The 19,438-nt window shown below is 46.0% G+C and overlaps 1 long non-coding RNA gene and 4 other non-coding genes across 5 annotated transcripts in view; 1 reads left to right on the forward strand and 4 right to left on the reverse strand.

Moving 5' to 3' along the window:
• LOC140411587 (uncharacterized) overlaps window positions 1-19,438 on the reverse strand; it is a 718,944-nt gene that overhangs the window by 163,958 nt on the left and 535,548 nt on the right. The gene's annotated exons all lie outside the window — the stretch shown is intronic.
• trnak-uuu (transfer RNA lysine (anticodon UUU)) lies at window positions 7,382-7,454 on the reverse strand. The gene has a single exon. It is a non-coding gene; the product is annotated as a tRNA-Lys (tRNA).
• On the forward strand, window positions 8,198-8,270 carry trnav-uac (transfer RNA valine (anticodon UAC)). The gene has a single exon. It is a non-coding gene; the product is annotated as a tRNA-Val (tRNA).
• Window positions 15,374-15,447, reverse strand: trnai-aau (transfer RNA isoleucine (anticodon AAU)). Its single transcript has one exon. It is a non-coding gene; the product is annotated as a tRNA-Ile (tRNA).
• On the reverse strand, window positions 17,538-17,611 carry trnai-aau (transfer RNA isoleucine (anticodon AAU)). The gene has a single exon. It is a non-coding gene; the product is annotated as a tRNA-Ile (tRNA).

Consider the following 19,438-nt stretch of genomic DNA (forward strand, 5'->3'; position numbering starts at 1 on the left):
GCGTGGATATCGAACCCCACACAAACATTACTTAATAAGTGTTATGGACCAGGGTTCAGAGAACCCCAAAGTGTATCATGGAGTTCACGTGACCCCAACTTTTAATAGATTGTGGTATGGGGAGCACACTGCCCACTGTACAGGTGTGGTACAGCAGAAATGGAAAAGTATTTTTTAAAGCAAAACAATGTTTATTCTATGAACTCAAGTTAACCTTCTTAAAACATACAGTGAACATCTTAGCAACCATCAATTCAAATACAACCCCAAAAGACTACAACACTAAGTAATCCTTTAAGCTTTCCTTTTAACATCCATACGACTTTAAAACATCTTTTACCAGAAGCACATCAGGTTTACATTCACAACTGAAAACATTTATAATTCTGAATTCACCAAATGATCAAGAGATAGTCTTTTGATAGCAGAGAGAACAGCAGTACACTTGCTTGGTCTGGCTTCAGCTCCAACACTGAAAACGAAACTAAAACACACCCTGCAGCCTGCTCAAAAACGAAAGCAAAAAGCTCCACCCACTCTCTGACATCACTGCAGTAGTAAACGCACATTTTTTAAAGGTACTCTCACTATAGATATTTATATTCACACCCATTTATAAACACACATTTCTTAAAGGTTCTCTCACATGACAGAAGCATACATCATGATCATTAACTGTGAGTTTTAAATTAGACAAACATTATTAATTTCCGTAAACATGATTTGCCCAAAGTCCACTACTCAGCTGAAGAATATTATTCCGATTGCCCCCTTTCGTATCCTAGCCCAAACCACCTTCAGCTGCTTCATAGATGAACTTCTTTACATAATAAGGTCTGATGTGACGATGTGGAGATGCTGGCGTTGGACTGGGGTGGGCACACTAAGAAGTCTAACAACACCAGGTTAAAGTCCAACAGTTTCATTTCAGATCACTAACTTTCGGAGCACTGCTCCTCACTCAGGTGAATGACGAGGTAGGTTCCAGAAACATATAAACAGACAAAGTCAAAGATGCCAGACAATGCTTTGAATGTGAGCATTTGCTGGCAATTATGTCTTTACAGATCCAGAGATAGAGGTAACCCCAGGTTAAAGAGGTGTGAATTGTCTCAAGCCAGGACAGTTGGTAGGATTTTGCAAGCCAAGGCCAGATGGTGGGGGATGAATGTAATGCGACATGAATGCCAGGTTGAGGCCGTACTCATGTGTGCGGAACTTGGCTGTAAGTTTCTGCGCGGTGATTCTGCTTTGTCACACGCCATGTTCCCCAAGGCAGCCTTCAGGACCCGCCAGGAGTAATTACCTCCGGCGAGTTTCACTTGTGGTTTTAGTCTTCGGGAAACAGGCGCTGTGACTGCTGAGGGACAGAGTGGAGCTCGGACAAGTTCCCAGAGGCGCGACCATGGGCTTCTGGATTTGCTGCTGGCAGGGCTGGCTGGAAGAGGGGGAGAGTGGCACACATCTGCTGGGGCCAGAGAGGGGGGGGGGTAAACAGGGGATGGGCCGTGGGGTCAAGGGGACCCACACGGCAGTGGCGTATCCAGGCATGGACAGCCACTGCTGTGACGGGATATCGGTGCCATGCCCAGACTGGTGCTCCGGGGTTTCTCAGGCTACAGTCTGGGGGCTTTCGGCGCTGTCTGTGCTTTTTCGCTGTAGTTGTGGTTCGGGGCAGGAAACACCAGAAGGGCCTGACTCATGACCAGGTGAGCCTGCAAGACACAAGACATGATTGCAGTTTGGGGTGGCTGGTGGTGTGGGGGTGGTGAGGGAGTGGAGAGCCAGTGGTGTGGAGGCAGTGAGGGCGTGGCGAGGGGTGGTGTGAGGGTGCTGGGGGGTGCTTAGGGGAGGTGTGGGGGCGGTGAGGCCGTGGACTTGACTATTCTAATGGACTCCTCGCCCACTGTACATACTGAATCCTCCATAAACCTGATGCCATTCAATTCTTCTTCACATGTCCCAATAAATCGTCTCGCATGCCCTTTGTGAAGCACATGGTTCCCAAGAGGCACTGCCTGGTTTTTGAAACCAAACGAGGAAATGCTGGAAACTCTCAGCAGGTCTGTCAGCATCTGGAGGGAGAGAAAAGAGCAAACGTTTCGAGTCACGATGACACTTTGTCAAAGTCTCGTTTATAGGGGCTGGTTCAAATTCAATTTCTGATCATGCCGGAAATCATATTCCACTCTCCTTGAGGCGCAGAATCAGTAAAAAATTCAAACAAAATCAGAATATCGCTAATATTTCAGGTATCAATCTTAAAGCGATGAGCAAGAATTTCTCCTTGCAATAATGGTATTATTCAGACAAAAGCATTTAGATGACACCTGAAACCACTGTGGAATGCCAAGGCGACGCACCTTGTGCTGAAACTTAGATTGGAACAGACAGGGGTTTGAGGGGCAGCAGAGACACAACGGGCCGAGGGGCCTCTTTCCCAAATGATTAACGCGGTGAGTGCACGTCAACATCACTCATTGAGATTTGAAAGCATCGCCCGAACTGGGACTTGAACCGTGGACCCTCAGATTAAAAGTCTGACGTGTTCCCGGGTGAGCAATCCAGGCGCCAAATAACGTCGCCTACAGCGACCATTACTGGCTGGTAGTGAACATTTAATCGTTTAACTGTTTTATTTCCTTCGTCAATTTAGGGCAGCACACGTGAATAGCATTGTGGCTTCACAGCGCCAGGGTCACAGATTCGATTCCCCGCTGGGTCACTGTCTGTATGGGGTCTGCACGTTCTTCCCGTGTCTGCGTGGGTTTCCTCCGGGTGCTCCGGTTTCCTCCCACAGTCGAAAGACGTGCATGTTACGTGGATTGGCCATGATAAATTGTCCTTAGCGACCAAAAAGGCGAAGAGGGGTAACGGGGATAGGATGGAATTGAGGGTTTAAGTGGGTCGGTGCTGACTTGATGGGCCGAATGGCCTCCTTCTACACTCTATGTTCTAATCCGACAATCATTCCCAGTTGGGTTTGAGACGGTCACTCCTGACTCTCAATTACTCAACATTCTGACGCACGTTTCACGGCCTCCAACTCAGTCGCTGCTTACATTTTTTTCCAAAAGCGAAACCTCCCCTTTGCCCACAACCCCCGCGCAGGAACATTTAAACGCTCCTTAATTTTGCCTCTTTTTCAGGTAAATTACCTGACTCAAAGAAGAAACGTCGAGAACAGTCAGCTGAACGCGACTTTGTGGGAATCGCTAACATGTATACAACAAGCTTGTATACAACAAGTTTGTGTTGACAGCGGAGCAAATCGCACCAAATGGAGGTTTTGTAAAGTTTCTGGAGCGAAGGACTCAATCACAAAGTCCAGTTATATAAACAAGTCAGAGATTCACCAGCTAATTCCGTGGTGTAGTGGTTATCACGTCTGCTTTACATGCTGAATTTCATGGGTTCGATCCCCAGTGTAATCAGCGCTGCTTTTGACCAACTGGTTGCCAATTGAATTTTAATGTAAATAGAAATATAACCAGTTTACCCTCTCCGTGCGTCCCCAAAGCCAACGTGCTGAATGGAAATCTCTTTCCAAACAAACATTATTCATGAGCGTGTATCATGATCCTTACGTGTGAGTTATTAAATATTCACTTCTTGGACCATTATTTGCCCAATAGTCCACTACTTGTTTCCGAACTAACATTTGTCGAAATTTTCCCACTGTTGCTCTTTATCTTTGATTGGATTTGATTTGATTTATTATTGTCACATGTATTATTTTACAGTGAATATTACTGTTTCTTGCATGCTGTACAAATAATGCATACCGTACATAGGGAAGGAAGGAGAGACTGCAGAATATAATGTTACAGTCATAGCAAGGTGTAGAGAAAAGATCAACTTAATACGAGGTAGGTCCATTCAAAAGTCTGATGACAGTAGGGAAGAAGCTGTTCTTGAGTCGGTTGGGACAGGACCTCAAACGTTGGTATCTTTTTCCTGATGGAAGGAGGTGGAAGGGAGTATGTCCGGGGTGCATGGGGTCCTTAATTATGCTGGCTGCCTTTCTGAGGCAGCGGGAATTATAGACAGAGTCAATGGATGGGAGGCTGGTTTGCGTGATGGAGTGGGCTACATTCACAACCTTTGTTAGTTTCTTGCGGTCTTGGGCAGAGCAGGCTCCATGCCAAGCAGTGATGTAACCAGAAAGAATGCTTTCTGTGCTGCATCTGTAGAAGTTGGTGAGTATCGTAGCTGACATGACAAATTTCCTTAGTCTTCTGAGAACGTAGAGCGGTTGTTGGGCTTTCTTAACTATAGTGTCGGCAATGGGGGGACCAGGGCAGGTTGTTGGTGATCTGGACACCAAAAAGCTTGAAGCACTCGACACTTTCTACTTCGTTCCCATTGATGTAGACAGGGGCATGTTCTCCACTACGCTTCCTGAAGTCGATGACAATCTCCTTCGTTTCTTGACATTGAGGGAGAGATTATTGTCATCGCACCAGTTCACCAGGTTCTCTATCTCATTCCTGTACTCTGTCTCCTCATTGTTTGAAATCCGACCCACTATGGTGGTGTCATCAGCAAATTTGAAAATCGAGTTGGAGGGGAATTTGGCCACACTGTCATCGGTATATAAGTGGTATAGGTGGGGGCTGAGGTCACAGCCTTGTGGGGCACCGGTGTTTAGGATGATTGTGGAGTAAGTGTTGTTGCCTATCCTTACGAATTGTGGCCTGTGGATTAGAAAGTTCAGGATCAAGTACAGAGGGAGGAGCCAAGGCCATGGAGTTTGGTGATGAGTTTCGTAGGAATGATGGTGTTGACGGCTGAGCTGTAGTCGATAAATAGGAGTCGGACAGAGGTACCTTTGTTACCTAGGTGTTCCAGGGTGGAGTGCAGGGCCATGGAGATGGCGTCTGCTGTAGACCTGTTGCAGTGGTAGCCGAACTGTAGTGGATCAAGGCAATCTGGGAGGCTGGACTTGATTCATGCCATGACTAACTTTTCGAAGCACTTCATGATGATGGATATCAGTGCCACTGGTCGATAGTCATTAAGGCATGCTGCCATGCTGCAGGAAAGGGCAGATGGAAGTAGCCTCGTCTATTGAGGATGGATGGAATTCGAATTCGGATCATGTCGGAATTCACATTCAACTCGCCTTAAAGCTCAAATTCAGCAAAAAAAATCAAACATATGTCAGCATGACACAGATACTTGAGTTATCTATCTTAAAGCGACGAGCAGGGATTTCTCCTTGCAATGATGTTATTATTCACACAAGAAGAGTTTAGATGAGACCTGGAACCGCTGTGGAATTTCAAGGCGACGGACCTTGTGCTGAGATTGGAACAGACAGGGGTTTGCGGGGCAGCAGAGACACAAGGGGCAGATGGGCTTCCTTCGGTGTTAATTAACTCGATGAGTTCACGTCAGCATCAATCATTGAAATTACCGCCCGAGGAGAAATTTGAACTCTGGACCCTCAGATTAAAAGCCAGATGTTCTACCGACTGCGCTATCCGAGCCAGAGCAAAGCCCCCTATAACGACTATTACTGGCTGGCCGCGAACATTGCATCGTTCAAACTTTACATTTCCCTCGTCAGTTAGACAATCATTCCCAGTTGGGTTTGGGGCAGTCACTTCCTGACTCTCAATTCCTCAACATTCTGACTCACGTTTCACTGGCTCCAACGCATCAGCTTCAAAATTGTTCTTTCCAAAAGTGAAATCTCCCCTTTGCCCACATTCTCAACGCCGCAACATTGAAAAGCTCTTTCGTTTTGTCTCTTTTGCGGGGTAAATTGCAAAAACGTTCAGAACAATCAGATAAACGCGACTTTAAGGAAAAGGCAAACATGTCTGCAACAGGTCAGGTGCTGACAACTGATCAAATCCCACCAAATGGACGATTTGCAACAATCACAACCTCCAGTAATATCAAGAGGTCAGTATGTTGCCAGCTGGTTCCACGGTGTAGTGGTTTGCACGCCTGCATTTAACGCGGGAGGTCCTGGGTTCGAGCTCCTGTGGAATTATTGCTGCTTTTGGACATCTCGTTGCCAACTGAATTTCCATGTGAATAGAAATACAACCAGCTTCCCCCATCTGTGCGTTGCCAAAGCTGGCGTGTTGAGTCGCAATCTCTTTCCAGCCCCTACTTAATTAGCGTGCATCATGACCATTACCTGTGAGCTCTTAAATAAGCAAATCAGCACTCTGTCCTGTAAAAATATTTTGTCCAAAAATTAGTTTACAGACTGAAATATTTCGAAATTTCCCAACTAATGCTCGGTATCTCGTGACCCTTCGCCGTCTCAAATTCCCCTTTGCCTCCTGTCCCTTCCCCAACTTTCAATCACCTTTTACATTTTCTTCTGCCAATCTGTTAAACGCGTGTTTCTCTCACTCACCGCCTTTTCTCAATACCCATTCGGCGCTGTGACCCTTGTTCGAATTTCACCTTGGCAAAACGTGGCACTCACCACACCAACAGCCATTCTGTATCCAATTCCTTCATCTTAGAACATTGACACAACATTTCCTAGACATCATTATGGTCATTCCACCACAAACTGCAATTTCAAACTACAAAAAGCAATACACTAGCGCTCCATAATTTCAGCTCTCATCTAATTCCCGTGAAACTGGGTGTGGTGTGGATTTCTGGAACTCTGCAGTCCATGTGGTGTAGGTGCACCCAGAAAGCGGTTAGGAAGGAAGCTCCATGATTTGTACCCAACAAGAGTGAGTGAATGGGGATATGGTTCCAAGTGAATATGGCGCGTGTTCCTTGGAGGGGAATCTGCAGGTGGCGGCACAGTTAGCAATCGGCGCTGACAATACTTGTTTTGTCAATGAACATAATACTGCAGTTACACTTCAATACAAAGTCGGTACGAACTAGCATTACAGAACATCGCATTGCCTGCCAGCATTCTCAATGAATTCAGAAAACAAAGAGAAATGCATTTACATGTAATATATGATGGAATTTATTGGAACATAACAATGAGGTTTAATTGAAGAGCAGGAAAGGACAGATCCAGAGAGCATCCTTTACTGGATGAAATTCAATTTCTGATCATGTCGGAATTCAGATTCAACGCGCCTAAAAGCTCAAGATCAGCAAAAAAAATGATAATAAATCAGCATAACGCAAATATTTCAGGTATCAACCTGAAAGCGATGGGCAGAGATTTCTCCTTGTAATGATGGTATTATTCACACAAAAGAGAATAGATGAAATCTTGAACCCCCTGGAATGCAAAGGCGACGGTCCTTGGCTGGAAACTGGGATTGGAACAGACAGGGGTTTGAGGGGCAGCAGAGGCAAAATGGGCCGATGGGCTTCTTTCCCAGTGGATTCACTCGATGAGTTCACGTCAGCATCGATTATTGGGATTGAAAATGATCGCCCAGACAGGGACTTGAACCCTGGACCCTCAGATTAAAAGTCTGATGTTCTACCGACTGAGCTATCCGGGCTGTGAGTTATCCCGCTTTCAGTGACCGCATTCCCCCTTCGCTGTTGCTCCTCTCGCTCCGCTGTTGCCCCTCTTTCCTCTGCTTATGCTGTGCCTCTCTTCCAGAACAAACAGCTGCTTCCTTTGCCCTGCGCCACTCTCTGAATCCAGACAGCATATCAGCAGCTCCGCCTCTGGATTCAGGGCGAGTTCAGAGCTGTGCTGCTCTTCGACGCTTCACTCCGATACTCCGCCCACCGAGTCCCTTTCCTGGAGACTGGTTATTCCCTGTTGGGTTTGAGACAGTCACTTCCTGACTCTCAATGACTCAACATTGTGACTCAAGGTTCGCTGCGTCCAGCACGCTTGCTTCAAATCTGTTCTTTACAAAAGCGAAACCTCCCCTTTGCCTAACAACTTCCGCGCCGTACCGGCCTCCTCGAACAGGCGCCGGAATGTGGTGACTAGGGGCTTTTCACTGTAACTTCATTGAAGCCTACTTGTGACAATGCGCGATTTTCATTTCATTTTCATTTAATTAAACGCTCTTTCATTTTGAGTCTTTTTCGAGAATTGCCTGACTCAAAGAGAAAACATTGGGCACAATCAGCTGAACGCGACTTTGTGGGACACGCAAACATGTTTTCCAGCAAGTCAGGTGTTGACAGCTGATCCATTCCCATCAATTAGACGCTTTACAAAGGTTCCGGATCGATGGAACAATCACAAACTCCAGTCATGTAAGGAGTGCAGCTGTCGCCAGCTGGTTCCATGGTGTAGTGGTTATCACGTCTGCTTTACACGCAGCAGGTCCTGGTTTCGAGCCCCAGTGGAACCATTGCTGCTTTTGGACAAGTTGTGACCAATCGAATTTCCATGTGAACAGAAAGATAACCACGAAAGAGGAAATGCTGGAAAATCTCAGCAAGACTGGCAGCATCTGTCGGGAGAGTAAAGAGCTAACGTTTCGAGCCCGCTGACTCTTTGTCAAAGCCAACAGACAGAGAAAGTGGGAAATATTTATACTGTGGAGTGAGAAAGAATGATGAGCCACAGCCACAGAAACCCAGGGAAACCGGGTGCAAATGGCCACAGAAACCCAGGGGACAGAGTGCAGAATGGCTTTGAATGAAGAAAACAAAGTGAAATGTATTTAAATATAAATGTGATGGAATATAACAATGAGGTTTCACTGAACAGCAGCAATGGACAGATCCAAAGAGCATCCTTTATTGGGACTGGATGAAATTCAATTTCTGATCATAGAATCACAGAAGTTTACAGCATGGAAACAGGCCCTTCGGCCCAACCAGTCCATGTCGCCCAGTTTTTACCATTAAGCTAGTCCCAGTTGCCCGCACTTGGCCCATAACCCTCTATACCCATCTTACCCATGTAACTATCTAAATGCTTTTTAAACGACACAATTGTACCCGCCTCTACTAATACCTCTGGCAGCACATTCCAGTCACTCACTGCCCTCTGAGTGAAGAAATTGCCCCTCTGGGCCCTTCTGAATCTCTCCCCTCTCACCTTAAACCTATGCCCTCTAGTTTTAGACTCCCCTACCTTTGGGAAAAGATGTTGACTATCTACCTTATCTATGCCCCTCGTTATTTTATAGACCTCTATAAGATCACCCCGAAGCCTCCTACGCTCAAGGGAAAAAAGTCCCAGTCTATCCAGCCTCTCCTTATAACTCAAACCATCAAGTCCCGGTAACATCCTAGTAAATCTTTTCTGCACTCTTTCTAGTTTAATAATATCCTTTCTATAATTGGGTGACCAGAACTGCACACAGTATTCCAAGTGTGGCCGTACCAATGTCTTGTACAACTTCAACAAGACGTCCCAACTCCTGTATTCAATGTTCTGACCAATGAAACCAAGCATGCCGAATGCCTTCTTCACCACCCTGTCCACCTGCGACTCCACCTTCAAGGAGCTATGTACCTGTACTCCTAGATCTCTTTGTTCTGTAACTCTCCCCAACGCCATACCATTAACTGAGTAGGTCCTGGCCTGATTCGATCTGCCAAAATGCATCACCGCACATTTATCTAAATTAAACTCCATCTGCCATTCGTCGCCCCACTGGCCTAATTGATCAAGATCCCGTTGCAATCCTAGATATCCTTCTTCACTATCCACTGTGCCACCAATCTTGGTATCATCTGCAAACTTACTAACCAGGCCTCCTAAATTCTCATCCAAATCATTAATATAAATCACAAATAACAGTGGACCCAGCACCGATCCCTGAGGCACACCACTGGTCACAGGCCTCCAGTTTGAAAAACAACCCTCTACAACCACCCTCTGTCTTCTGTCGTCCAGCCAATTTTGAATCCAATTGGCAACCTCACCCTGGATCCCGTGAGCTTTAACCTTCTGCAACAAGCTACCATGCGGTACCTTGTCAAAGGCTTTGCTAAAGTCCATGTAGACAACGTCTACTGCACTGCCCTCATCTTCCTTCTTGTTCACCCCCACAATCAACTCAATCAAATTTGTGAGACATGATTTTCCACGCACAAAGCCATGCTGACTGCCCCGAATCAGTCCTTGCCTCTCTAAATGCTTGTAGATCCTGTCTCCCAGAATACCTTCTAGCAACTTACCTACTACAGACGTTAGGCTCACCGGTCTGTAGTTCCCAGGCTTTTCCTGCTGCCCTTCTTAAACAAGGGCACAACATTCGCTACTCTCCAATCTTCAGGCACCTCACCTGTGGCTGCCGATGATTCAAATATCTCTGTTAGGGGACCGGCAATTTCCTCCCTAGCCTCCCACAGCATCCTGGGATACATTTAATCAAGTCCCGGGGATTTATCTACCTTGATGCGCTTTAAGGCATCCAGCAACTACTCCTCTGTAATATGCACACTTCTCAAGACATCACTATTTATTTACCTTAGTTTCCTAACATCCATGCCTTTCTCCACCGTGAATACCGATGAGAAATATTCATTCAGGATCTCACTCAACTCTTGTGGCTCTGCACATAGATGCCCTTGTTGATCCTTAAGAGGCCCTACTCTGTCCCTAGTTACACTTTTTCCCTTTATTTATCTGTAGAAGCTCTTTGGATTCTCCTTTGCATTATTTGCCAAAGCAATTACATGTCCCTTTTTGCCCTCCTGATTTCCCTCTTAACTTTATTTCGACAATCTCTATACTCTTCAAGGGATCCACTTGATCCCAGATGTTTATGTACGTAATAAGCCTCCTTCTCCTTTTTGACCAGAGTCTCAATATCTCGAGTCATCCAGGATTCCCAACTTCTACCAGCCTTGCCCTTCACTCTAAAGGGAATGTGCTTACCCTGAACCCTGGTTAACACATTTTTAAAAGCCTCCCATTTACCAGCCGTCCATTTGCCTGCCAACAGTCTCTCCCAATCTACCTCTGAAAGTTCCTGTCTGATACCATCAAAATTGGCCTTGCCCCAATTAAGAATTTTAACTCTTGGGCCAGACCTATCATTCTCCATGGCTATCTTAAAACTAATGGAGTTATGGTCACTTGTCCCAAAGTAATCCCTCACTAACACTTCTGTCACTTGCCCTTCCTTATTTCCCAAGACGAGGTCAAGTTTTGCCCCCTCTCTAGTCGGTCCATCCACATACTGAATGAGAAATTCCTCCTGAATACACTGAACAAATTTCCCTCCATCCAAGCCACTAATGCTATGGTTGTCCTAGTCAATGTTGGGAAAGTTAAAGTCTCCTACTATTACCACCCTATTTTTCTTGCAGCTATCTCCAAACATATTTGCTCCTCAATTTCCCGCTGACTATTTGGGATCCTGTAGTACAGTCCGATCAAGGTGATCTCTCCCTTCTTATTTTTCAGTTCCACCCATATAGACTCAGTGGGAGAACACTCGGATATATCCCCTCTAAGTACTGCCGTGATGTTCTCCCTAATCAAAAACGCCACTCCCCCTCCTCTCTTACCTCCTGTTCTATCCTTTCTATTGCATCTGTACCCCGTAACATTGAGCTGCCAGTCCTGCCCCTCCCTTAGCCATGTTTCAGTCATAGCTATAATATCCCAGACCCATGTGCCCATCCATGCCCTGAGTTCATCCGCTTTGCCCGTCAGGCCCCTTGCATTGAAATAAATGCAGTTTAATGTAGACTTTCCCTGCTCTCTGTCCTGCTTTCTCTGGTCATGCTTTAAACACTCTCCCTTCCTGCCTTTTGTTTCCGTCCCCACTGACTTCCTACATCGGTTCCCATCCCCCTGCCACATTAGTTTAAACCCTCCCCAACTGCACTAGCAAACTAGTAATCATGTCAGAATTCAGATTCAACGCGCCTAAAAGCTCAAAATCAGCAAAAAAATGGTAATAAATCAGCATAACGCAAATATTTCAGGGATGAATCTTAAACCGATGGGCAGAGATTTCTCCTTGTAATGATGGTATTATTCACACAAAGGAGAATAGATGAAACCTTGAACGCCATGGAACACAAAGGCGACGGTCCTTGGCTGGAAACTGGGATTAGAACAGATCGCTGTTTGAGGGGTAGCAGAGGCACAATGGGCCGATGGGCTTCTTTCCCAGTGGATTCTCTCGATGAGTTCAGGTCAGCGTCGATCATTGGGATCTAAAATGATCTCCCAAACAGGGACTTGAAACCTGGACCCTCAGATTAAAAGTCTGATGTTCTACCGACTGAGCTATCCGGTCTGTGAGTGAAACCTCCTGTAGTGACCGCATTCCCCCTTCGCTGTTGCTCCTCTCGCTCCGCCGTTGCCCCTCCTTCCTCTTCTTATGCTGTGCCTCACCTCCAGAACAAACCGCTGCTTCCTTTGCCCTGCTCCACTCTCTGAATCCGGACAGCATATCAGCATCTCCGCCTCTGGATTCAGGGCGAGTTCAGAGCTGTACTGCTCTTCGACGCTTCACTCCGATACTCCGCCCACCGAGTCCCTTTCCTGGAGACTGGTTATTCCCAGTTGGGTTTGGGACAGTCACTACCTGACTCTCAATGACTCAACATTCTGACTCAAGGTTCGCTGCGTCCAGCACGCTTGCTTCAAATTTGTTCTTTACAAACCTCCCCTTTGCCTAACAACTTCCGCGCCGTACCGGCCTCCTCGAACAGGCACCGGAATGTGGTGACTAGGGGCTTTTCACAGTAACTTCATTGAAGCCGACTTGTGACAATGAGCGATTTTCGTTTCATTTTCATTTCATTAAACGCTCTTTCATTTTGAGTCTTTTTCGAGAATTGCCGGATTCAAAGAGAAAAAATTGGGCACAATCAGCTGAACGCGACTTTGTGGGACACGCAAACATGTTATACAGCAAGTCAGGTGTTGACAGATGATCCATTACCATCAGATCGACGCTTTACAATGGTTCCGGAGCGATGGAACAATCACAAACTCCGGTCATATAAGGAGTGTAGCAGCCGCCAGCTGGTTGGTCATAAAGATGAATAAATGAGAAATTTGATGAGGAGAAAGTTTGCAGATTGGGCGAGGCTCCAGGCACAATGTGTTCAACAATGCCGAAGCCAGCGTAAGTGTTGGTGAGAAGTTTGCCAGTTGGAAACGTGCAGAAAGTTCAAGGTGAAAGCAAATCCTTACGGCTTGCTGGCAACCTGAAGTGTGGAATTTACAAAAGGCAAATTCGCCCGATCCAGCTTGTTCGCGATCAGTCACGAAAGAATACTCAATTCTCCATTCACCACTTGACGAAATTTGGAATCGACAGGGTCACACGAGGTGTTCGTACGGAAATGGTTGGTTAACTCAATGGTGAAGAGCGTGGTGCGAATAACACCAAGGTCGCGGGTTCGATTCTCATACGGGTCAACAAAACAACTCCGTCACGAAGTGATCTGCTTGCCTCATAGGTTTGCAGGCAACCAGCCCAGTGTTACTGGGGCGGCATTATTACTGACCTTGGTGTTATTAGCACCACGCTCTAACCATCTGAGCGGACCGGCCATGTATGCATTTTTGGCTGGAGTGACCATGACGTTTCCAAATTCACTCCAGTCCTGAATGGTGGGCTCGTCTAACATGTTGCGTGGCTATTTCCAACGTTGCCTGGAGCAGATTTGCCTGAAAATAGCAGGAATTGGAGGTAAAACATTGTTCAGAACGACGTGAATTGTCACCGCTGTAGACTAGGAAACTTTGGAAACATGTTACCGACACGTTTGTGGCGCAGAAATGTAAAAGAATGATAAACTGGCAGATATTATCCAAGAGGAGTCAAGCAGATAAAATCGACTCTGCGCTGCCTCAGGTCAGTAATAATGTCGCCTCAGTAACACTGGGCTGGTTGTCTGCAAACGTATGAGGCAAGCAGATCATTTCGTGACGGAGTTGTTTTGTTGACACGTACGAGGATCGAACCCGCGACCTTGGCGTTATTAGCACCACGCTGTAACCATGGAGCTAACCGCCCATTTCCATACAAGCACCTCGTGTAACCATGTCGATTCCAAATTTAGTCGTGAATGGAGAATTGAGTATTCTTTCCTGACTGATCGCAAACAAGCTGGATCGGGCGAACTTGCCTTTTGTAAATTCCACCCTTTAGGTTGCCAGCAAGCCGTAAGGATTTGCTTTCCCCTTGAACTTTCTGCACGTTTCCAACTGACAAACTTCTCACCAACACTTACGCTGGCTTCGGCGTTGTTGAACACATTGTGCCTCGAGCATCGCCCAATCTGCAAACTTTCCCCTCATCAAATTTCTCATGTATTCATCTTTATGATCGAAATTTCACAGTAACTTATAGCTAGTTTTAATGTACGTCTACTTGTGAGAGTATAGATTATTATTATTCTAGCACGGGATGTTCTCCGGCTCACATTTCCAGTACTTGTCTGCAAAAGCCTTTGGACGGCTTTCTTCATTGAAAGAGTAAACGCAGCTGACCCTGTGAATTCAAAATCCAGTCGAAATGTAACCGTGCCGCAATAAAGTGCGTGTGGATTATTCAGTAAGAAGTCTCACAACACCATATTAAAGTCCAACAGGTTGATTTGAAATCGTGAGCTTTGGCAGCGCTGTGCCTTCATCAGGTAAAGTGGTCCTTCATCACTTCAACTGATGAAGGGACGGCGATGCCAAAGCTTGTGATTTCAAATAAACCTGTTGCTGTCACACTTCTTGTTGCTGTCATACTTCTTTCTGTATCCAGCGCCAGCATCTCAACATCATGCAGATTATTTGCAATTGCAGGACAGGCGCTCACATTAGTCCGAATGGACGGCTGCTGCTTCAGCACGAAATGATGATGAGGTATTTTGATCGTTCCAGACGTGTTTCAGTGTAATTACCTGAGGAAGGAGCAGCGGTCCGGAAGCTAGTGACATCGGAACAAACCTGTTGGACTTTAACCTGGTGTTGTAAGACTTCTTACTGTGCTCACCCCAGTCCAACGCCCGCATCTCCACATCAGTGTAATTAGCAACACATTATAAATGGGTAGTGCGGCTTTTTGAAAAAGACATTTCGAATCATCAAATGTATTTGGCGTAGCCAGCAAACGACTGCATGTTAAGCAATCGGTTTGTTGAAAGTGGCAGCATTTAAGCCAGGGTTAGTAATTCCTGCACAGCGCTGCTGATCTATTCAATGCCGCAATTTCAAGATAGGCTGATATGACATGGGACCGTGTCTATTTGCAACGCTGCCAGGAGCAGAATCGCCTGAAATATTGCAATGAAGGAGACGTAAAACGCAGTTCACAGCGACGTGAATTGTCATCTGCAGGAGTTCGCTATTGATTAGGAGACGTTGGACACATTTGTGACACAGAAATGTAAAAGAACGATAGTTTCTCAGAAAAAGCGGCAGATACTGTCCAAGAGGCGCCAAGCAGTTAAAGGTATTTTGCGCTGCCGCAGCGGAGTCTAAATGCCCCTCCGGTTTGCCGCAGATTATATTTCGATGTGGTTACTTCATTGGCCAGTACGGGGATCGAACCCGCGACCTTGGTGTTATTAGCACCACGCTCTAACCATCTGAGCTAACCGGCCATGTATGTAGTATTGGCTGGAGTGACCATGCCGTTTCCAAATTCACTCCAGTCCTGAATGGTGGGCTCGTCTGACGTGTTGCGTGGTTATTTCCAAAGTTGCCTGGAGCAGATTTGCCTGAAAATTACAGGAATTGGAGGTAAGACATTGTTCAGAACGACGTGAATTGTCATCGCTGTAGACTAGGAAACTTTGGAAACATGTTACCGACACGTTTGTGGCGCAGAAATGAAAAAGAATGAAAAAGTGGCAGATATTATCCAAGAGGAGTCAAGCAGATAAAAGGGAGCCTGCGCTGCCTCAGGTCAGTTATAATGCCGCGACAGTAGCACTGGGCAGGTTGCCTGCAAACATATGAGGGCAGCAGATCATTTCGTGACGGAATTGTTTTGTTGACCCGTACGAAGATCGGCCCCGCAACCTTGGCTTTATTGGAACCACGCTCCAGCCATTGAGCTAACCGGCCATGTACGGATGATCACCTCTTGTGACCATGTCGATTCCAAATTTAGTTCAGTCGTGAATGGAGAATTGAGTATTCTTTCCTGACTGATCGCGAACAAGCTGGATCGGGCGAATTTGCCTTTTGTTAATTCCACCCTTTAGGTTGCCAGCAAGCCGTAAGGATTTGCTTTCCCCTTGAACTTTCTGCACGTTTCCAACTGACAAACTTCTCACCAACACTTACGCTGGCTTCGGCATTGGTGAACACATTGTGCCTGGAGCATCGCCCAATCTGCAAACTTTCCCCTCATCAAATTTCTCATGTATTCATCTTTATGATCGAAATTTCGCAGTAACTTATAGGCAATGTTAATGTACGCCTACTTGTGACAGTAAAGATTATTATTATTCTAGCACGGGATGTGCTACGGCTCACATTTCCAGAACTTGTCCGCAAAAGCCTTTGGACGGCTTTCTTCATTGAAAGAGTAAAAACAGCTGACCCTGTGAATTCAAAATCCAGTCGAAATGTAACCGTGCCGCAATAAAGTGCGTGCGGATTATTCAGTAAGAAGTCTCACAACACCATATTAAAGTCCAACAGGTTGTTTTGAAATCGTGCTGTGCCTTCATCAGGTAAAGTGGTCCTTCATAACTTCAACTGATGAAGGGACGGCGCTGCCAAAGCTTGTGATTTCAAATAAACCTGTTGCTGTCACACTTCTTTCTGTATCCAGCGCCAGCATCTCAACATCATGCAGATTATTTGCAATTGCAGGACAGGCGCTCACATTAGACCGAATGGACGGCTGCTGCTTCAGCACGAAATGATGATGAGCCAGCTGAATTTTAAATTGGGGTAAATGGTTCGGGGATTTACAAGCTAAGGACATTAACCGGGAGATCATGCGTCGCCTCTCAATAGATTAGCAAACAAGTATACTTCTCGCCTTCAGGAATTTTGATCGTTACAGACGTGTTTCAGTGCAATTACCTGAGGAAGGAGCAGCGCTCCGGAATCTAGTGACATCGGAACAAACCTGTTGGACTTTTCCCTGGTGTTGTAAGACTTCTTACTGTGGCTCACCCGAGTCCAACGCCCGCATTTCCACATCAGTGTAATTAGCACCACATTATAAATGGGTAGTGCAGCTTTTTGAAAAAGTCATTTCGAAGCATCAAATGTATTTGGCGTAGTCAGCAAACGACTGCATGTTAAGCAATCAGTTTGTTGAAGGTGGCAGCATTTGAGCCAAATTATTGGCAAGAGGGTTAGTAATTCCTACACAGCGCTGTTGATCTATTCAATGCCGCAATTTCAAAGAAGGCTGATATGACATCGTACCGTGGCTGTTTGCAACGCTGCCTGGAGCAGATTCGCCTGAAATATTGCAATGAAGGAGACTTAAAGCACAGTTCAGAGCGACATGAATTGTCATCTGCAGGAGTTCGCTATTGATTAGGAGACGTTGGACACATTTGTGACACAGCAATGTAAAAGAACGATAGTTTCTCAGAAAAAGTGGCAGATACTGTCCAAGAGGCGCGAAGCAGTTCAAGGAGATTCTGCGCCGCCGCAGTGGAGTTACAATGCCACTCTAGCTTGCCGGAAAAGTGGAGACTATCCCACTATGTGGTTACTTCGTTGGTCAGTACGGGGATCGAACCCGCGACCTTGGCGTTATTAGCACCACGCTCTAAACATCTGAGCTAACCGGCCATGTATGTATTATCGGCTGGAGTGACCATGCCGTTTCCAAATTCACTCCAGTCCTGAATGGTGGGCTCGTCTGACATGTTGCGTGGCTATTTCCAACGTTGCCTGGAGCAGATTTGCCCGGAAATTGCAGGAATGGGAGGTAAGACATTGTTCAGAACGACGTGAATTGTCATCGCTGTAGACTAGGAAACTTTGGAAACATGTTACCGACATGTTTGTGGCGCAGAAATGGAAAAGAATGAAAAAGTGGCAGATATTATCCAAGAGGAGTCAAGCAGATAAAAGGGAACCTGTGCTGCCTCAGGGCAGTAATAATGCCGCGACAGTAGCACTGGGCAGGTTGCCTGCAAACATATGAGGCAAGTAGATCACTTCGTGACGGAGTTGATTTGATGACCCGTATGAAGAACGTCCCCGCAACCTTGGCTGTATTGGGACCACGCTCCAACCATTGAGCTAACCGGCCATGTACGGATGATCACCTCGTGTGACCATGTCGATTCCAAATTTAGTCCAGTCGTGAATGGAGAATTGAGTATTCTTTCCTGACTGATCGCGAACAAGCTGTATCACCTTTTGTTAATTCCACCGTTTAGGTTGCCAGCAAGCCGTAAGGATTTGCTTTCCCCTAGAACTTTCTGCACGTTTCCAACTGACAAACTTGTCACCAACACTTACGCTGGCTTCGGCATTGTTGAACACATTGTGCCTGGTGCCTCGCCCAATCTGCAAACTTTCTCCTCATCAAATTTCTCATGTATTCATCTTTATGATCGAAATTTCACAGCAACTTATAGGCAGTGTTAATTTACGCCTACTTGTGACAGTAAAGATTATTATTATTCTAGCACGGGATGTGCTGAGGTTCACATTTCCAGTACTTGTCCGCAAAAGCCTTTGGACGGTTTTCTTCATTGAAAGAGTAAAAGCAGATGACCCTGTGAATTCAAAATCCAGTCGAAATGTAACCGTGCCGCAATAAAATGCGTGCTGATTATTCAGTAAGAAGTCTCACAACACCATATGAAAGTCAAACAGGTTGATTTGAAATCGTAAACTTTGGCAGCGCTGTCCCTTCATCAGGTTAAGTGGTCCTTCATCACTTCAACTGATGAAGGGACGGCGCTGCCAAAGCTTGTGATTTCAAATAAACCTGTTGCTGTCACACTTCTTGTTGCTGTCACACTTCTTTCTGTATCCAGCGCCAGCATCTCAACATCATGCAGATTATTTGCAGTTGCAGGACAGGCGCTCACATTAGTCCGAATGGACGGCTGCTGCTTCAGCACGAAATGATGATGAGCCAGCTGAATTTTGAATTGGGGTAAATGGTTCGGGGATTTACAAGCTAAGGACATTAACCGGGAGATCATGCGTCGCCTCTCAACAGATTAGCAAACAAGTATACTTCTCGCTTAAGGTATTTTGACCTTTCCAGACTTGTTTCGGTGTAATTACCTGAGGAAGGAGCAGCGCTCCGGAAGCTAGTGACATCGGAACAAACCTGTTGGGCTTTAACCTGGTGTTGTAAGACTTCTTACTGTGCTCACCCCAGTCCAACGCCCGCATCTCCACATTAGTGTATTTAGCACCACATTATAAATGGGTAGTGCAGCTTTTTGAAAAAGACATTTCGAAGCATCAAATGTATTTGGCGTAGCCAGCAAACGACTGCATGTTAAGCAATCGGTTTGTTGAAGGTGGCAGCATTTGAGCCAAATTACTGGCAAGAGGGTTAGTAATTCCTGCACAGCGCTGCTGATCTATTCAATGCCGCAATTTCAAGGTAGGCTGATGTGACATGGTACCGTGGCTGTTTGCAACGCT

Source organism: Scyliorhinus torazame, chromosome 4, assembly GCF_047496885.1.
Source record: "Scyliorhinus torazame isolate Kashiwa2021f chromosome 4, sScyTor2.1, whole genome shotgun sequence".
In the NCBI taxonomy this organism is placed as follows: domain Eukaryota; kingdom Metazoa; phylum Chordata; class Chondrichthyes; order Carcharhiniformes; family Scyliorhinidae; genus Scyliorhinus; species Scyliorhinus torazame.